Raw genomic sequence first — 16,494 nt, 5'->3', positions numbered from 1 at the left:
ATTTTAGTAATCTAATCTGTGTATAGAAAAACCCCTTTTCATAATTTCATAAATGTAAAGTTAAACCTTGTTCAGCATTTGTCAAACTGATAGCCAAACACAACAGATGAGATTACACTGGTAAAATGGTGCAGATAGAGGTTCTGCTACATTCTAGGCTGAGAAACGTGCTGCGTTAGTTGGGCTTTTGATTATCTACTTGAGGAGATTCTAACTGAATTATTAGTTTTACAAAATTGAACATATCAGAAACTCGGGGAACTTTTCTGGAATACAATGTCTGCATGACAAATAAATACTATGACTGACCAAATTATTATATTACATTGTGGGCTTTTGTATGTGTTTACTGTTAATACATTTTCTATAAGCTATAAAATATGAATGTTCTTTTTTCCTTACAAAAATCCCTGGTTTAAAACCAACCACTAATACAGGGGTCGGCAAACTCCTGCCTTTAGGCCAGTTATGGCCTAGTCGGTAGTTCGTTCCTGCCTAATGCCCCCTGGCCGATCCGGCTCAAGGCCGGCAGATCGGCCATGGGGCGCTAGGAACTACCGGAGCCGGAGCCGCTGGAGCTCTGGAGCCACCGTTGCCGCCCCCTTGCAGTGGCTCCCCTATTTACCGTGGCTGGCGTTGATACTTCCGCGGTGGGCAGAGCTATTAGGGCGGGTCCGGCCTAGTGTGCTCCCGCCCACCCCATAAATGGCCTAGTGGCCATAAAACTTTGGGAACCCCTGCACTAATAGTTTGTAATTGCATTGAACTAAAGAGATTGGACAAATGTATTACTATCCTACAAGAGATTGTGGGATATATATATTGCAGAAAGCCGTGCATTATGTGAGCCCATTCTGAATAGTCCACCAGTGGAGAACAGAAGGACCCTGCATTCCATGCGAGTGGCCAAAAAAACAGCTGGATACTCATATGTATCCTGATTAAAAAATACAAATGAGGAAGAAGCGGTAAGCTTCAAGGGAGGTGCTTGGAAAAGAACTGAATGTTAGAATCCCAAAGTTTTGTTTATATTGAAGAAAACTGTAAAAGGTCCCCACAATGAATATCAAACAGGTTTTCAAACCTCAGAGGGTTCCTTGTGTCGGTTGAGCAGATGATCCATCTTCTGCCTGGCTGAAAGACGATGAAGAATAGGATCTGTATGTGGCCAGTCTCTGGAAATGCACATTTCTGAGGCTTAATGAGCCATACAAGGGGAACGAATTTGCTGCTTCTTTAACTCCTTTCCTGTGCGTAGCGGCAGCACCATGACTGACTGCAGTCAGCCTCATCCCATGTTACCTGTGTTCTCTCCCACAATTTATGCCAAATGGAACCCAAAAGCACATTTTTAAACAAAGAATGTCATATTGGAGAACCTATTTGAGTCTGCTTGCAATATGCAGTATGCACTATGATCTGTGTACTGGCACTCAGTGTAACAAAGTCTATATTTCACCTTGATGTAGGCAGGGAAGTACCTGTCATAATTTGAATCTCCAATTTCCAGTTATAATAAAAATAATATTATCACTTTAAAAGGTTTGATTTCTGATTATTTACTTGTATTCTCTATCAGAAATAAAGTATCAGGCTTAATGTCATGCTGTAAAACCATAGAGCTTTGTACAGATGATAGAATTTTATTGACAGAGAAAATTGTTCAAGATTAAATACTATATGTGTCCAACCACAATCTAGTAATCCAGTTTGCAAAGCTACGGAATGATTGACCGCTAGTATGGACAGTAGCTCAGCATCTTGTCTGTACAGTGATTGTTGATGGAACTGTACAGTGATTGTTGATGGAAGTTGCATTATTACAACAATTAATGCATGATTTCAAATCAGTTTTAAGTTTTACATAAAAAACGGGTCAGAACCTCTATCAAATTTTTGTTGCTGTCTGTGTACTGGGATGCACCCATTCTTCCCATTCTTCTTTCTTCATCCTAATGACTAATAAACCAGAGTCAGAAAGCAGTGAAAAGTCCAAACCTTTGCAGTTGTTACCAGAACAGGTGAGGTGAAGAAAAATCTTCCGATATGCAACACTAGTTCCTAAGAAAAATTAGGATAAATGAAGTAGGGATTTTTCCTAATTAAGATGGGGGAAATCAGAATTCCTGTTGTATGTTTTGAGGAGGAAGAAAGGGAAAATCTCCCTGGTGGGGTCACAAACAGCAAAAAACAAGTCTGATGAGAGTTCTCTTTCCTGCTTTAGTTATAACTGTAAAACACTATGGATTTCACTATGGATTCGCAATGCAGGACAAAACTAAAGACTGAATGAAAGCCTGCTACACAACAGCTTATTTTCTTTTTATATTCTCTGCCGCTTAGTTTGCCTGAAGGAGTGAGTAGAAGTAACCCAGATGATCCTATTTTATTGTACCCAGGACTGCCATTAGGGAGGGACATGAGGTACTTCTGTACCAGGCCCTGATAAAAAAAGCTCGACTTTGCAAACCTGAATCTTTTAGACTGGGATTGGGGTGGTTCACGAAATCTACCTAGTATAGGGCCCAGGAAATTTCTAATGGCAGTTCTGATAATACCTATGGGCAGCCATTGCAAATTAGAGTTTTACCTTCCCCTGTCCTAAAATCTGATACCCATAATAATGATGATACTGGATTTTGACAAGTGATGGGTCTTGAGCAATCATATCACCATGATTGAATGCTCAAAGTGCTGCCTTAAATATGCAAGAGCATGTAATCTGTACATTATGAATTATGTTTCAGGCATCTCACATTTTGGGACATTTTCTGCTTCTTTTTGTCTGGTGTTTTAATTAAATGTCTCTGCTTGTTTGTGCCAGATTGCCCCCTCAGCCCCACACAATAACAAGAAGATTAGTAAAACATACATGCAAGCTGTGATCAACACAGAAGATGACATTTTCCTCTTTTATGCACTGTTTAGGTTAGTTTTTTCCAAAGCAATGACTTTAGAAAATATTTCCTTTTATCCTTTTCCTGCTATAAGACTCCATACACCCCCCCCCCCCCCCCTCCCCCCTCCTTCTGTCATATGGTTTTATATGAGTTCCGCTTCAAACATTCCAGCGCTCCTGTTTCCATGGGAACAACCACATCAAGCATCTGAGGCCTACGCTATAGGTGTCAGGAGAGGAGCTGACCCTGTCTCATTACGCCTGTTACAAGGTCGGGCGAGAGGCAGGTCAGGTCCCAGTTTCTCCCAATCCACCTGTATAAACTACTTTTCTTCATCATTATATGTGGCTCTGTAGCTGACTGCAAATCCCATACTCATCATCCCCTGTGGAAGCTCCAGTCCCAAATGGAGGAGGAGTGGGGGAGTGCACAGTCTGAAGCGAAATGCCACCATATACACTACTGTTTCCACCAGTATCATTCATTTCCCCATATCTTTGTGTATGTAAAATCTAAACATTGTTTTTAGATAGAAGTAACCCATCACTGTCTGTGTCTCTGCTAGCTTGCAGTATCTGGTTACCATGGTTTCCTGTACAGAAAGAGATGGTGAATTCAACATTGTTGAGTTGCCATAGATACCTGTGATACCTGTCTGGGGGGAGGCACCCCTCGCATGTTTGCCCTGTTGGGTCTTTGGCATAGGAAGTAAAATCTCCTGATGGAGTTTAGACTTGATATATACTTTAAATCCTTCTGCCTGTAAAAAAAAAATCCATACCTGCTAAATCTTGTTGAGAGAAATGTCTTTCTTTCTTCCCTAGTTGTCCCTCTTTTTGGCTGGATATATTTACCTCACTAATAAATTGTATTAGATAACTAATAAAAAATTGCATTAAACCTCTCATCCAGCCTCTAAATTATTTATTTTGATTTTATGAAAAGCTCAAATAAAACAAAAATGGTTCTGAAAGAAGCACTGTCATTCATTAGGTACACATGGTGAGGTGTGTCATTTGCCTTCATCATCAAGGTAAAAGTGTCTCTCTTCCCAATATCCTAAAGGTGATAGATATTAAATTCTTTTTCCATTGGGATTCTGTTTTTGTATCTTTGCATTAATTGCAGCGGGGTATTCTATTCATTTTGTCTGCGGTCAGCAAACCACATGATTGTAGATCATTCTTTTTCTTTTTAGATCTAACACACTTAGAATATATTCACATTATATATGCACATCACAACAGTTTTTGCAAGTGGTTTTACATGGTTTTGCTGATTAAAACTGTTTGAAAAAAATTGTTAACATTGAAATGAATGGGTCAATTTTTTTTTCTTTTGCAGATGGTAGGTGAAACATCCAGGGGCCATTTGCCACCCATGCCACCTCCATAGATTTGAGTTGGAATTGCTTGTCAGTGTGATTTTAGGCATTTACTACATTTTTTTTTCAAGCAGTTTGAACAAAAAAGGACTCCTTTGCTAGGTTTTTACAGCCGCTTGCAAACAGCTGCATTGGCATTTGCAAACACTTAAAAAAGCCTAGTTTCTGCCACTAGGCAAGGCTGCCATCTTAGGAAGACAAGGAGTACTTCTCTGCCAGGCCCTGATTAGAAGAGCTTGACTATACCAAGGCTAGAACTCTTAGACATGGGAGAGGGGCCCAGGAAGTTTACCTAGTATGGGGACCAAAACTTTCCGATGGCAGCCCTACTCACAGGCACCTAGCAGTTGCCAGTAGGCCATTGGGAAATAACTGTAAGTCTGAACATGCCCTTAGTCTTCTCACTTGTTTCCAGTTCATTTTCATTTCTAACTTGTTGTGCCATGTACACAACTGACAATCAACAAATGAATACATTACAGAATTCAATGGCAGATGTGGGTCCATCCATCTATTCGTCAGTCCATTCATCTATCCATCCTGTTGTATCACCAGAGCAGACAGTGCACATTATTTATGGTCTTTATTGCATTTAATTTTCTTACCAATCTCCCAGCTCTAGCGGTGCTGTCGCTGTACCCCTTTGCTTCCATCAGCCGCCCAGATAATTTTTGCCAGTGACATCTGTATTCATTCAAGTAATATCATTAGATGAACTCACTGCTCAGTTGTCTTTGTCATTCAGTAGTAGCATATTGAATGAAAGGATATTCAACAATGATTGATCACACAGTTCTCAGCGACAATGCCATCTGCCACCCGTCAAAACCTCAGAAACTGAAAAGGTGAAAATGTTCAAGTGGTGTCATCAGGTGACAGTACTGACAGAAAAAAATAGTGTACAGTGCATTACGAAGATCCATTTATCATCTGACTGCACTTTAAAGTACTCTAGATACTTTTTATATGTAAAATTTAATCATGACACCAAGATGTTTCAGTTCTCGAAAATCTACAAGCCTTCCATCGGTAAACAGGAATAATAAATCATCTTTTCTATGCTGTAACTGCCAGATACATGTGCATAAATGTATGAATGTGTATGTTATTACAGGCCTGGAGAATATTCATAAACATCAAGAATTTGTAGTTGAATGTTGAAAAAAAAAATGAGCCCACTACTGTGAATGGGAATATACCTCATATATTCTAATAAAATAAATTGTAAAATATGGTCAAATCCTGTAAGATCCATACAGAGCTTCTGGTTTCCATTTATTTAAGTCCTATAGTATATCTATCATCCTGTTAAAATCAATGTTGTTTCTTGTAATCAATGTTGTTTTCTGTAACTTCTTCCAATATCTGTGTGTTGAATTGCACTGTGCATTCTCCTTGTGAACTTACAGATGGTATTTCTGTGCTTCCCAGCTACCAGCTATGTTGAGGCTCTTGGTTTTACTTTTGGGATATTTATATTTTTTAGTATAGCAGTGATGGCTGTGTTGGGGTGGCAGGACCTGGGTAAATCTTTGAACAGATGAAATACCATTATCACAGAAGCAAATGCCATGCTTTAAACAGAAACAAAAGTGTGTTTATTTTTTGTTTTTTTTTAGATAGGTAGGGAATAGTTGGAGTTGCTGCTGGGTTTTTATTGATGCCATTGTCCCATTTGAGAGATTTGCTTTTACTTTTTGTCCCATTGTTATGTCATCAAAACTACAGTAATCGTGGTCAGGTTCTTTCTTCCATGGTGACAGCAGAAGACAAGATCAGGAGATGTAATCAGGTTCTTCTTGTATGGTGGTGATCCAGAGACAGTTCCTTAGCACTGCTACTGATTTTCCAAAATATAGCCAACAATACCAGCCTATATATTTACCTCAATACACATATCCCTATAGAGACTATGTTCCCAGACAAAAGTCTCCATGCATGCATCTTCAAAAATTTTCATGCATTTACAGTTGTATTCACTTGTAAAAGCCTTCCTTGAGCCCAAAAACCTAGAGACTGCTCTTGGGTACCCTCATCTTGGAAGTGATTTCAGCAGCCCCATTGCCACTCTATAGTATTCTTCTTTACACTTCATTTTGTTGCTTTTTAAAAAGTTAAAAACCTGTTAAAGGGTGGGGAGGAGAAGCTGGGCCAACACAGGCACTGATTAGATGCTCCCAAAAAACGAAAGTTGCAATTATGTACAAGGGGAATGTTTTAGTTTTTTTTTATCTAGAAAGTTCAAAATAGCTAAGAGCCATCACTCTGTCATTCCTGGCCCTATTGCAAAGTCTATTCTATTTTCCATCCATTTAAATGGCTCGGGTAGTCACCTTACCAGTCTGGCTCGGGTAGTCAGTTACCAGTCTGTACAAAACTTGTTTGATTTATTGGTGATAGTGAAATGCCAATCAGCCTTTAAAGCAGGACACCAGCAGCAGTTGAAGCCCCCTAAAAAAGACAGAATATATCTCACGTATATGGATATATACAATTTGAATATAGACTTGTCACCTCACATATGACCCTACCGGGTACAATATAGACACAATACCTTTTAGCTTGTATAGACACACTTACTGCAAGCTTCGTTCTTACACTAATGGGATTCATTTTTTTTTCATCTCTACGTTGTACTCATTTTTTTAACGTCTTGCAACATGAATAAAGAAAACAAGAAACCTTTTGTCTCTGTCTTTCCTAACTCTCAGTAAATAATCGTCATAGAAACAGGTTGCATAGGAATGCCTGGAACAGCATGTTCTGTCCTCTCTTTCATTTGCATTTTGCTGGCCTCTGGAGAATAGTCTGCAGGTACAGGGTGCAGTGCCCTACCAGGCCATCTCTACAAATCTAAACTAAAACTACTAAAAATCTAAACTACTAAAAACTCTAACAATGATAGATTGGTATGGGACCACACACTGGGCCTGATTTATTATAGTTTTCCAGGGCTGGGGAAGATAGACAATCATGGATGAACCTGGGTGATCAAGCAAACCTGGAATGTATTTCCTAAAAATCATTTGCTATTTTTCCAGATTGTTTCACCAAGATTATCCTATTGGAGTCCATCCTCTCAAGGCTTGGAAAGCTTTATTAAATAGGGCCTAATGTCCTGGTATTGCTGTTGGGTCACACAATGTTGTGATACTTACTGCTCTACATTTTTAAAGTATCTTTGTGATATAGCTGAATCCAAGCTTAGATGATGGAGGTAGATAGAACTAGTTGGTATTTTGGTGCAGTTGAGGCTTAATAAAAACATTAAGCTTTTACACACTTTGGCAGCACTAGGAGGTTAGGTTTTGGGAGAGTTAGGTACCATGAGTTTAGCTGACTACAGAAAATCACTTTGTGTGCAGTCTGATTTCTCCTGACCTTTCAATTTCTTTTCATTAGGATCTCCTTTCAATTAACTAAATACATTCCGTCCTAGGGCAAACAGCCAGTGTTGGTGATGTAATAAATGTATGGGCTTTCTGGTTCATATCCCATGGGCACAACATTAATTATAGTAATTTTTGAAAATGGTACCTATCCAAATGGAAGACATAAGTGGGAGTAAAACTCATGATTATGTCTTATAACATCTGAATGACATCAGTAGGGACATTTAAAATTGTATTCTTATTCCTAGGGTTAATGCAGCTAGAATGGAATTATTGGAAATGGAAAAAATGGAAATATATTCTAAATATTAGAAACAAAAAATGTCTCCATCGCTAAAAGATTAGACTAATGAACTGAGTTATATATTTGGAATATAAGATTTTATATGCTTGGTAGAAGACTCTTAATTACAGCCCATTTTGGTATTACAAGCTGATCATTTTCCCTGCCTGTGTCACTTTCCCTCCCCTGCACATTAATCCCCACTTGCAACTCTCTACTTCAAGCTTCATCTTCCCCCACTCAAAATCCCTCTCATTTTCATGCCACGCACTCTGATTCCTGCCGGATGAAAAGCACAAAATCAACAGATTTCATATTGCCAAACCTGAAAGGATTCCCTGAAACAATTGTACCCTCTGAAATTAAAACCTGTAAAAGATTAATTGCTCTGCTCTTCTGAGACCACCATCTTGCATGTTTTTCATCTCATCAAAATTGCAGGCAGGGTCACCTTGTTATTCTTGAATGAAATCATTACACCTCATGGAGCTAGCAGGAATGGTCAACAGTTATAACACCAGCATTCATTAGCTGGCCCTGCACGCAAGACCCCAGAAGGATTGGTGCCCTTCCGGGTGCCGCTTCATCGAGCATTTGGTTTTGCATGCTGCCGTCTTGTCAGTTCATGTCGGCGGTCTCTCCGATGGAAAAATATTAGCTCTTATTATTAAGAGTTTCAGTGTGTGAAATTCTATTTCTGACACTTCAAACACTCCTGGGTAATACCAGGAATCATTATTATTACTTTTCCAAACTTTGAGCACCGCCGTTTAGGCTGTCACTTTGCACTGATAATAAGACCGGTGACGGCACCAGTTGGGTTGCTCGCTGAGGCAAAACTGGATCTGGCGGCATTAAAAAATGGGGTGAAGCTCACATGGGCTAACCAAGCTGATGTGAATTCCGTGCAGGGCTCATCCATGTACTCCAGCTGCTTAATATTCTGTCCACAAGAAATTCTTTAGATGAAGACCCTCAACTCCAAGGCCAGATATTTTATTATCAACCATCCCTGCTGAACGCTGTGGGGAGGGGGGGGGGGGGGGCGAAGGCTGAACAGAATCTGCAAGCAACAAGTAAAATCAACTATTGGCCTGCAAGTGCTGTCTAGGAATGACTGCAACTATGCTTAAAAAAATAAAGTACATTTATTTACATTTAATCTTTAGATACATTTTTCATTTATAATTGTATATAAATTCTGCACAATCCATTGCAGCTAGATGAAGTAGGACTGTCATGGTCCCTCTACTTACTACCGATCCTGCTGCACCCTGCAAAACTGCATTTAGGTCAGCATGTCTTTGGCATACAGCACACACCCTTAAAGATTTTTCCTAACCGAATTATTCATTTTTAAGCATGGTAACACACATTTTACCTTACTTTATGAAAATACACTATATATATACTTTACTTTGTGTTTAATGGTATTCAGTCCAAATGGCACCCCAATATTCATATCAGATATTCAGAATCAACAATGACATCAGTACTTCAGTGCACCGTAACATATGTATGTGAATGTACTTGTGTTGTATTTTGGTGCAGATAATTTTTTGTGCACCAAGGCCCAATAAGGATTGTCTTCATGCAACCAACATAAAATATGTATTGATGAGTGAAATAGGCTGGGAATGGGACCTAAAAGATACCACAATAATAGGCTCTCTTACCAGCTCTGACATCTGTGCTCACTCTCCTTCCAAATTCAGCACTCTTGATTGGCTGGCACAGAATGTTGCATCTACTATGCATGCACACAGATGTTAATTAAGTGACGAGATTAGGAATTGTGTTTATAGTTCTGGACGTGTCCCTGGCTGCCCCATGTAATCTCTTCTGTCTTCCAGAATTATATGCTCCAACTACACTAGTGTATGTCATTGATGAATCAAGAATACATAATGCAGTATACAGCAGAGGTGCATTTGTTACTTTAGCAAGCAAGGAGAATCGGTTCCTGATCAGTCATCATATACCATATGACTTACCAGCTGTAGGATTTGTGTTCAGGCATTTGCAGTTTTGAGTTGACAACCCCAAGCAGCCTTGCTCAGACACGACCCATTGTTGCCAATATTTAGCTGTCAAGAGCAATGATATAAAACTGACGCAACTGTAGACAACAAATGGCTGCAGGGGATCAGCAGCTTTGATATGCAATAAAATGAGAAAGGTATTTTCTAAATCAACTAAATATAATTAACAAAGTCAAGTGATCCATTTAAGGCAGTGTTTCTCAACCTTTTTAACAAGGTGACACCCCTAAATTAACTTTTAGGTCTTAAGGAACCCGTTGGTATAATTACAATATACACAGCTCACAGCATATTAGTATGGCAGCCAGTAGGAAGAATGTTTCCTACATTGCTGTCCAGTGGGAAGAATGTCACCCTTACAGATAGCAAAAAATCAGCCGACCAAATTAGTGGTATCAGGTAAAATGAACTGAGTGGCACAAATTGCTTATGGCCCAAGGAACCCTTAGCATCCTGTGGAGGAACTCTGGTTGGGAAAACTGCTGTAAGGTTTATGTGTCATTTTAAAGATTTCTAAAAAAACAATTTAACTGGAATCAGTTAGGTCAATGTTAAATGTGAACGTCCCTCCAAAAGACGGTGGAAGGCACTGAGGTTTCACATTTGAAGGTGCTACGCCGGGCGACTGAACTCTTATCCATCCTTTCTACACTGAAAGTAATTGCATAAGCACAAAGCATGATTTACCTTGATTAGTGCAGCACTTCCTACAAGTGTTTTAATTTGTTTTAGCTCAAATGGGTTGAGTATCAGCCAAAGTGCTCGCTGGAGAGTCGGCGAGGGGGAAGGAGAGCGCTTATGGCAGCGGGGAGGGAGGTGAAAGTTTAGACGAGAGATAACTCTGCCGATAAAAGCCAAAACTGGAGGGAGAGCTCAATCCAACATAAATATAATACTAGAAAATTGTTTCCGCATATAATCCACAGATTGGTTGGAATTAATGAGATCATCGGCTTCCAGATGCACTCTAAATAAATCCCGGAGCTGTTCTCCTGAGATATTTTATTATCTGTCATTAGGGCAACTCGAGGTCTAAAAATTAAACCCCAATCACATTGCAGACAGGTCTGTTATCTGCCTGATTGTCTGGTCATATTTAAATGAAATCAAATCCTAAAATAATAGAATATGACCTATTAGCTTGGTGCATTCCTTACAACCTTACTAGCTATGGATTGATTAAAGTCCAAAAAAGGGCACTTCATATACAGAATGCTCAGTAAAAGTCATGTATACAATTTGTAAATTCACATATAAGCTTCAAAGTGTTCATATTTGATTTAATTTTTGTAAAGGTGACAGGGTTTGCCTCCTAATTTTGCTCTTGTGTTATTAGCCTGCCACACATGTTCTGATGTTGGGATTTAGGCGTCCTTTTTTGCACTCATTAAATAGGCATGGTCCACTGTTGTCAAAACATCCCTGGCATTACCATGCAGCCATTGCATACTACAGACGTCACAAAATTGTTGAGGAGCACTACACACACAGCTCCATTCTGTTCTTTGGAGAGCAGAGAAAGGAGGACAAGTGAGCAGGACGCTGATGTATTCTCCCCAATGGAAGTGAATTACAGTCATTCATGGTCCATTGTTCATCTATCCGCCATAACGGATTGATGGACATCACCAGGAATTCACTGTACATATGTCAGGTTTTCATCTGAAATGAGCACGAACATTCGTCTCAGGTGACAATCATCTGACATGTGTATGTACCGTTAGCATTGTGAATTGAGCTTATACAAAAACATTATTATTAAGATTATTAAGATTATTTTATTGTTTGCCTGCTAGGGTGATTGCCTTTCAATTCCTGTCCTAAGGACACAACAGGAAGTGAGGGGAGATTCCATCAGGAACAAAGACAGAATTTCAGAATTTCTGTTCTAGATTAATCAATAAAACGTTGTCTAGAATCGCTCTAAAAGATTGCAATGGTCACTTACATGTATATCTAAAAATCTGAAATATTTCCTGTTAATGTTGCAGTTCTTGACCTCCTTCAGTGACACTAGAATGTTCTTGTGTCCTGTTCCCAGCTGATATATTGTGTAAGTGTAGAAATAATATAGTGTAAAGGTGTACAATGGGAGTGCAGAAGCATTGGTAGGGAGGATGACGGGATAGAATCAGTAATAATTTAATCTCATTTTTCTGTCCTAAAACCATCTTTAGCTGCATGGTATAGAAAAGTTCACTTACTGTACACAGTCACGGGGTGGCCGATGGACACTCCTATTACTTAAAACCAGAACTAAACCTAAAAATATAAAAATTGCAAGCATACAGGTTCTTTATTGCAGAAGGGACAGGCAATGTCTCTGCAAAAAGACACCATCACCTGCCTGTTATCAGTCTTCTCTATACTGAACATTCACATGCACAGCTCAGTGTATGATTCTGGCATAGCTGCTTGCTGGGAAATAATGAACTCCAGTGCTCAAGCACGGGTGTTTATTTATTTTAGCCTGGCCGATCAAGATGGACAAATATTCTGAACCCAGAAGAGGACAGCATGTTGGCCAGTTAGCAAGGAGAGGTAAGTTTATTTAAATACTTGCAAAGAAACAGGTAAGTTTGTTTAATTGCAGAAGAGACATCATCTGTCCCTTCCACAAAAATAAACCCATCTGCACTTTTTTTTAAACCCATCTGCACTTTAAGGTTTAGTTCTGCTTGAATTAAAAATTACTGTATACATTACTGCAGAAACATGTACGTTGGTGTAGGCCAAATTTGCATGTTCATGCATTGATTAGAAAAAACATCTCTGTTAAAGCTGAGCTGTAGGCATATTAAAAAGACATGCATCAATGCAGAAGTTTTACAGGCAGAGTCTTTATTGCAGAAAGGGATAGGCGATGTCCTTTCAGCAAAAAAACATACTTATCTGTATGATTGCTATTTTCTTTTAAAAATTGCTGAACCATGCATGTGATGCCCGGGATGTGCTGGGTATCCAAGCATTGGCAATCAAGATGGCCAATGAGCAGGACACATGGAAGAGAATAAGATGGTGGGCCCATGACAGAACATGTTGTAAAGGATGGGTGTCCCTTTTTCATTATGAATCTGCCACAGTTTTTTTATTGTTTAGCTATAGTTCCATTTTATTGCAGCACAGTAGTTAGGTTTATTTAGGCACCAGTCCTCCGGCAACTTCCCATACAGACATGCTCAGATTGGAAGAGGTTGAAACAGTACAGGGAGCCCGTCAGTGATCTAATCATATGCTGGGGACATGTTTATTACAAAGTGGATCGAATGATGGTAACTGTTATTTAACCCAGAAGAATGACTACACATACTAGTGTAGATGGACATGGAGGAACCAGAAGTACAGTGGAGGACAGCTCCTGAATGAAGATGAGCACTGTAGCACAAATGTTCTTTATACATTTTCGTATGTCATATAGGCAATTTTTTTTTCTGTTATGGACCAGAGCCCTGTATTAGGCTTTGTCAGTCTCCAGGCAGTGATTTTATATTTTGTCATCCGAGTGAGGTCTTACGGGCTTGCTCCTTCCCTTGCACATTGTAGATTCCCTCCTCTGTCTATTATTTTCCACCTCTATAGAGGTAATGAAAAGCTTTTTTAATGGATTGCAGCAATGTCACCTTTATCTTTGGGATTTTTTGCTCCTTTTTAAGTAAAGTTGGATAAATATTATGCGGGTTGCTGTGGCAACCACCAATTAAATGTCTTGAAAAAAAAATAAAAAAGTTGGCGTTTTAGACACTGGAAGAAACATTTCATTTAACATCTGATATATGAATAATATTAGTGCCATGAAATGGGAATGCGCTGGTGATGGTGTTTAAAGGTTAAAGGAAAGATTCACCCAAAAGTGTTATCTGTGAATGCTGGAGGGATAAAACCATTCACAGCTCCTTTTGTCTCTCTGACAGGGAAAGAGGTTGATACAAATGGATTGTCAACCTTCTCTAACAATGGGCTTAAATTGGGCAGACATAAAAAAAAAACTCATACATTAATACAGTTCTGTATTGTTTACCAGTAAAATAATGTATTTGGTTGGATATCTGTGCTCTGTATAGTAGCGAGTGGGTGCGTGGTAATAAAGGCCAATAAGGTATGTTGCATGCACTTGATGACTGGAGAAGAGAGAGGGAGCTACTGCTGCTCTTTTACTGTACAATCACAGGGTGAGGATAGAGACACAGACTGCAAAAAAAAAAAAAAAACATTGACAGTGGTTCTAATCTTTCCCCACCACATCCACAACACAAGCCAAGGTGAAAACAGAAAACACCATGCGACATTCTTTATAAATAACTGCAATCTGTTGTAATTATAAACTGGGTCCCACCCATCTCTGTCTAAAAATGAAAAATGAGTGTAGAAACAGCCCCTGAGCAACACTCAAAAATCAAAAGGGTCAGAAACTATATTTCCCATAATAAAAAGCAGAATTTCACATTTAGCCTTTTATAAAAGGGGCCATCATTTTCCTTGATGTTTCTTGTGGACGAGGTCAAGTGCGAGGACACGAGTACTGAATTAAATGTTTTAGATTTTATTGCACTTTACAGGGGACAATTATGTGCAATGAGGTCACTGAACCTCATATGTACAGAAAGCCACAAATGTGCCCATTCCCTGTGATGGCACAAATATTCGCTGTAATGTCTATGGGGGATGCAGGGACAGTAAATGTTAAGATTAACGCTGCGCTTATAATAAACGTGATACATTTGGACAAAATTGCTTGGTATATACTGGCCAAACATAACCAGTTTATATACTTCTCCTGGGGGGACTTTGTTGGAAACAATCCAAACATTACTTGAACATTTTCCCATTGCTCAAACACATAATGACTGTATTATCAAAACATGATTTTATAGTGAGTGTGGACTCCTTTAAATTGCAGATAGGATGCTGTGTTTGGTGTGGTGTTGCAGGGTTTGGTCAGACATTTTGGGCAGCAGATATTTGTGTTAGGCCACTTGATGGCAGTGAGATTTGAAGATTGTTGAAAATTTGGCCTCAACATTGATCTGCTTGCAATACCTGTCCCCCATGGCACATGTAACAGTGATTGTTTTATAGGTTTTTCAAGAGCTTGGCGGTTTCATCTTTGACACAGTCAATGGACACTTTTGTATCATTCACCAACCTACCTTCAAAAAGGGTCCTGGCATTCATATGCTTTGCCATACCTGGAGGTGGTGCCCAAAGTGCCCAGAAAGGGTGAACTCCACAGTTTACAGTAAGGGTGTCCCATAAAGGGATTTGGCCCAGTCCCAATAGAAATGTCCCCTACACTATGCTAACAGGGTTCTTACAAAGAAGACCAAGTATTTTGAGTCTTTTATGTCCACCCAGAAGGTTTAACTCAAAGCAAACAGCTGAATGCACAGCTCAAATGTATATATATACGTTAAGAGTCTTATCTACTACAGAATTTGTAGTTCTGTCCATCTACTTTTGACAGTTTCTATATATCTGCAACACAGCAAAGTCTCCACTGTATTCCTTAATTCTAATTAAACATTGCAAATCTGTAATAGGTACTTCTTGTCTGTCAGCTAGCAAACATCTTTAGCTTGTACAGTGAGCCTCAGCCTCAGTTTAGAAACTTGGATGCCTTATTGTCAGGATACATTTTCCCAGAGCACATGAGCAGGAGTTACATCAACCCAGGCCAGCCAACTAAGTTAGCCAATAACCCCCAAACCTGTAGAGGAGCGGATATGTCATGTGGCGATGGAGCTCATACAACAACATCACTAAGCAGAGGTATGTACTGTGGACTCTTTGACATAGTGCTACAAAATGTGTGAATGAATAGCACCAAGTGCTCTTGTTAAAATGATCAGTAAAGTAGTTTGTTGCAATCTAATGGGATGAAGAATTCTGCCTTATGCTCAGCTACAGGCACACATAAGGGTTCAACCAAGCCTAAGAAAGTATGATCTATTTATTTAGCACAGATTAAATTAGTTCTCACATTGTTCTCATAAATTAGTTCTCTCCACTGAAAGGATTTGTTATTTCTATAATCAAAACAGTTGCTGATTAATAATTCTGAAAGGCCTTTTGAAATTGTAATATTGTTTTAATCCTTTGCAACATTTCTTTTGGTTTAAAGTATTGCTGCTCTAAACATGAAATTTCAATGAATATTGTAGAGTTCAACCACCACCAATTTTTATACATCCTGTTGGTGAGATATTTGTGCTGTCCTTGGGTCTTTACACCATTACGAGATGTCCCCTTTTCAATTTTCATTTTGCATAATGAAGAATATATTAGGAGGATTTGGAACAGCCCAGTGTGCGCGGGAATAGAAGTAGGAAAATGGAGCCTACTGGGGTTATTCTGTAACAAAAATTGGGACCGGGGGCATGGCTTTGGCATGTATGAGTAATTTCATGTGGTTGACAGTGTGCATGTGGCATGTGGAGTGATTTGATATTTTTCTGCAAAACACTAAAAGCTCTCACCAGGACAATTGGTGACAATG

The 16,494-nt window shown here is 39.2% G+C and overlaps 1 protein-coding gene across 5 annotated transcripts in view; it reads left to right on the top strand.

Annotated features, from left to right (window-relative positions):
- DIPK1B (divergent protein kinase domain 1B) overlaps nt 1-16,494 on the top strand; it is a 63,745-nt gene that overhangs the window by 30,773 nt on the left and 16,478 nt on the right. The window lies entirely within an intron of this gene.

Source organism: Pyxicephalus adspersus, chromosome Z (genome assembly GCF_032062135.1).
Source record: "Pyxicephalus adspersus chromosome Z, UCB_Pads_2.0, whole genome shotgun sequence".
Taxonomy (NCBI): Eukaryota; Metazoa; Chordata; class Amphibia; order Anura; family Pyxicephalidae; genus Pyxicephalus; species Pyxicephalus adspersus.
The sequence above is the reverse complement of the archived record's forward strand: the minus strand, read 5'-3'. Positions and strand labels throughout refer to the sequence as shown.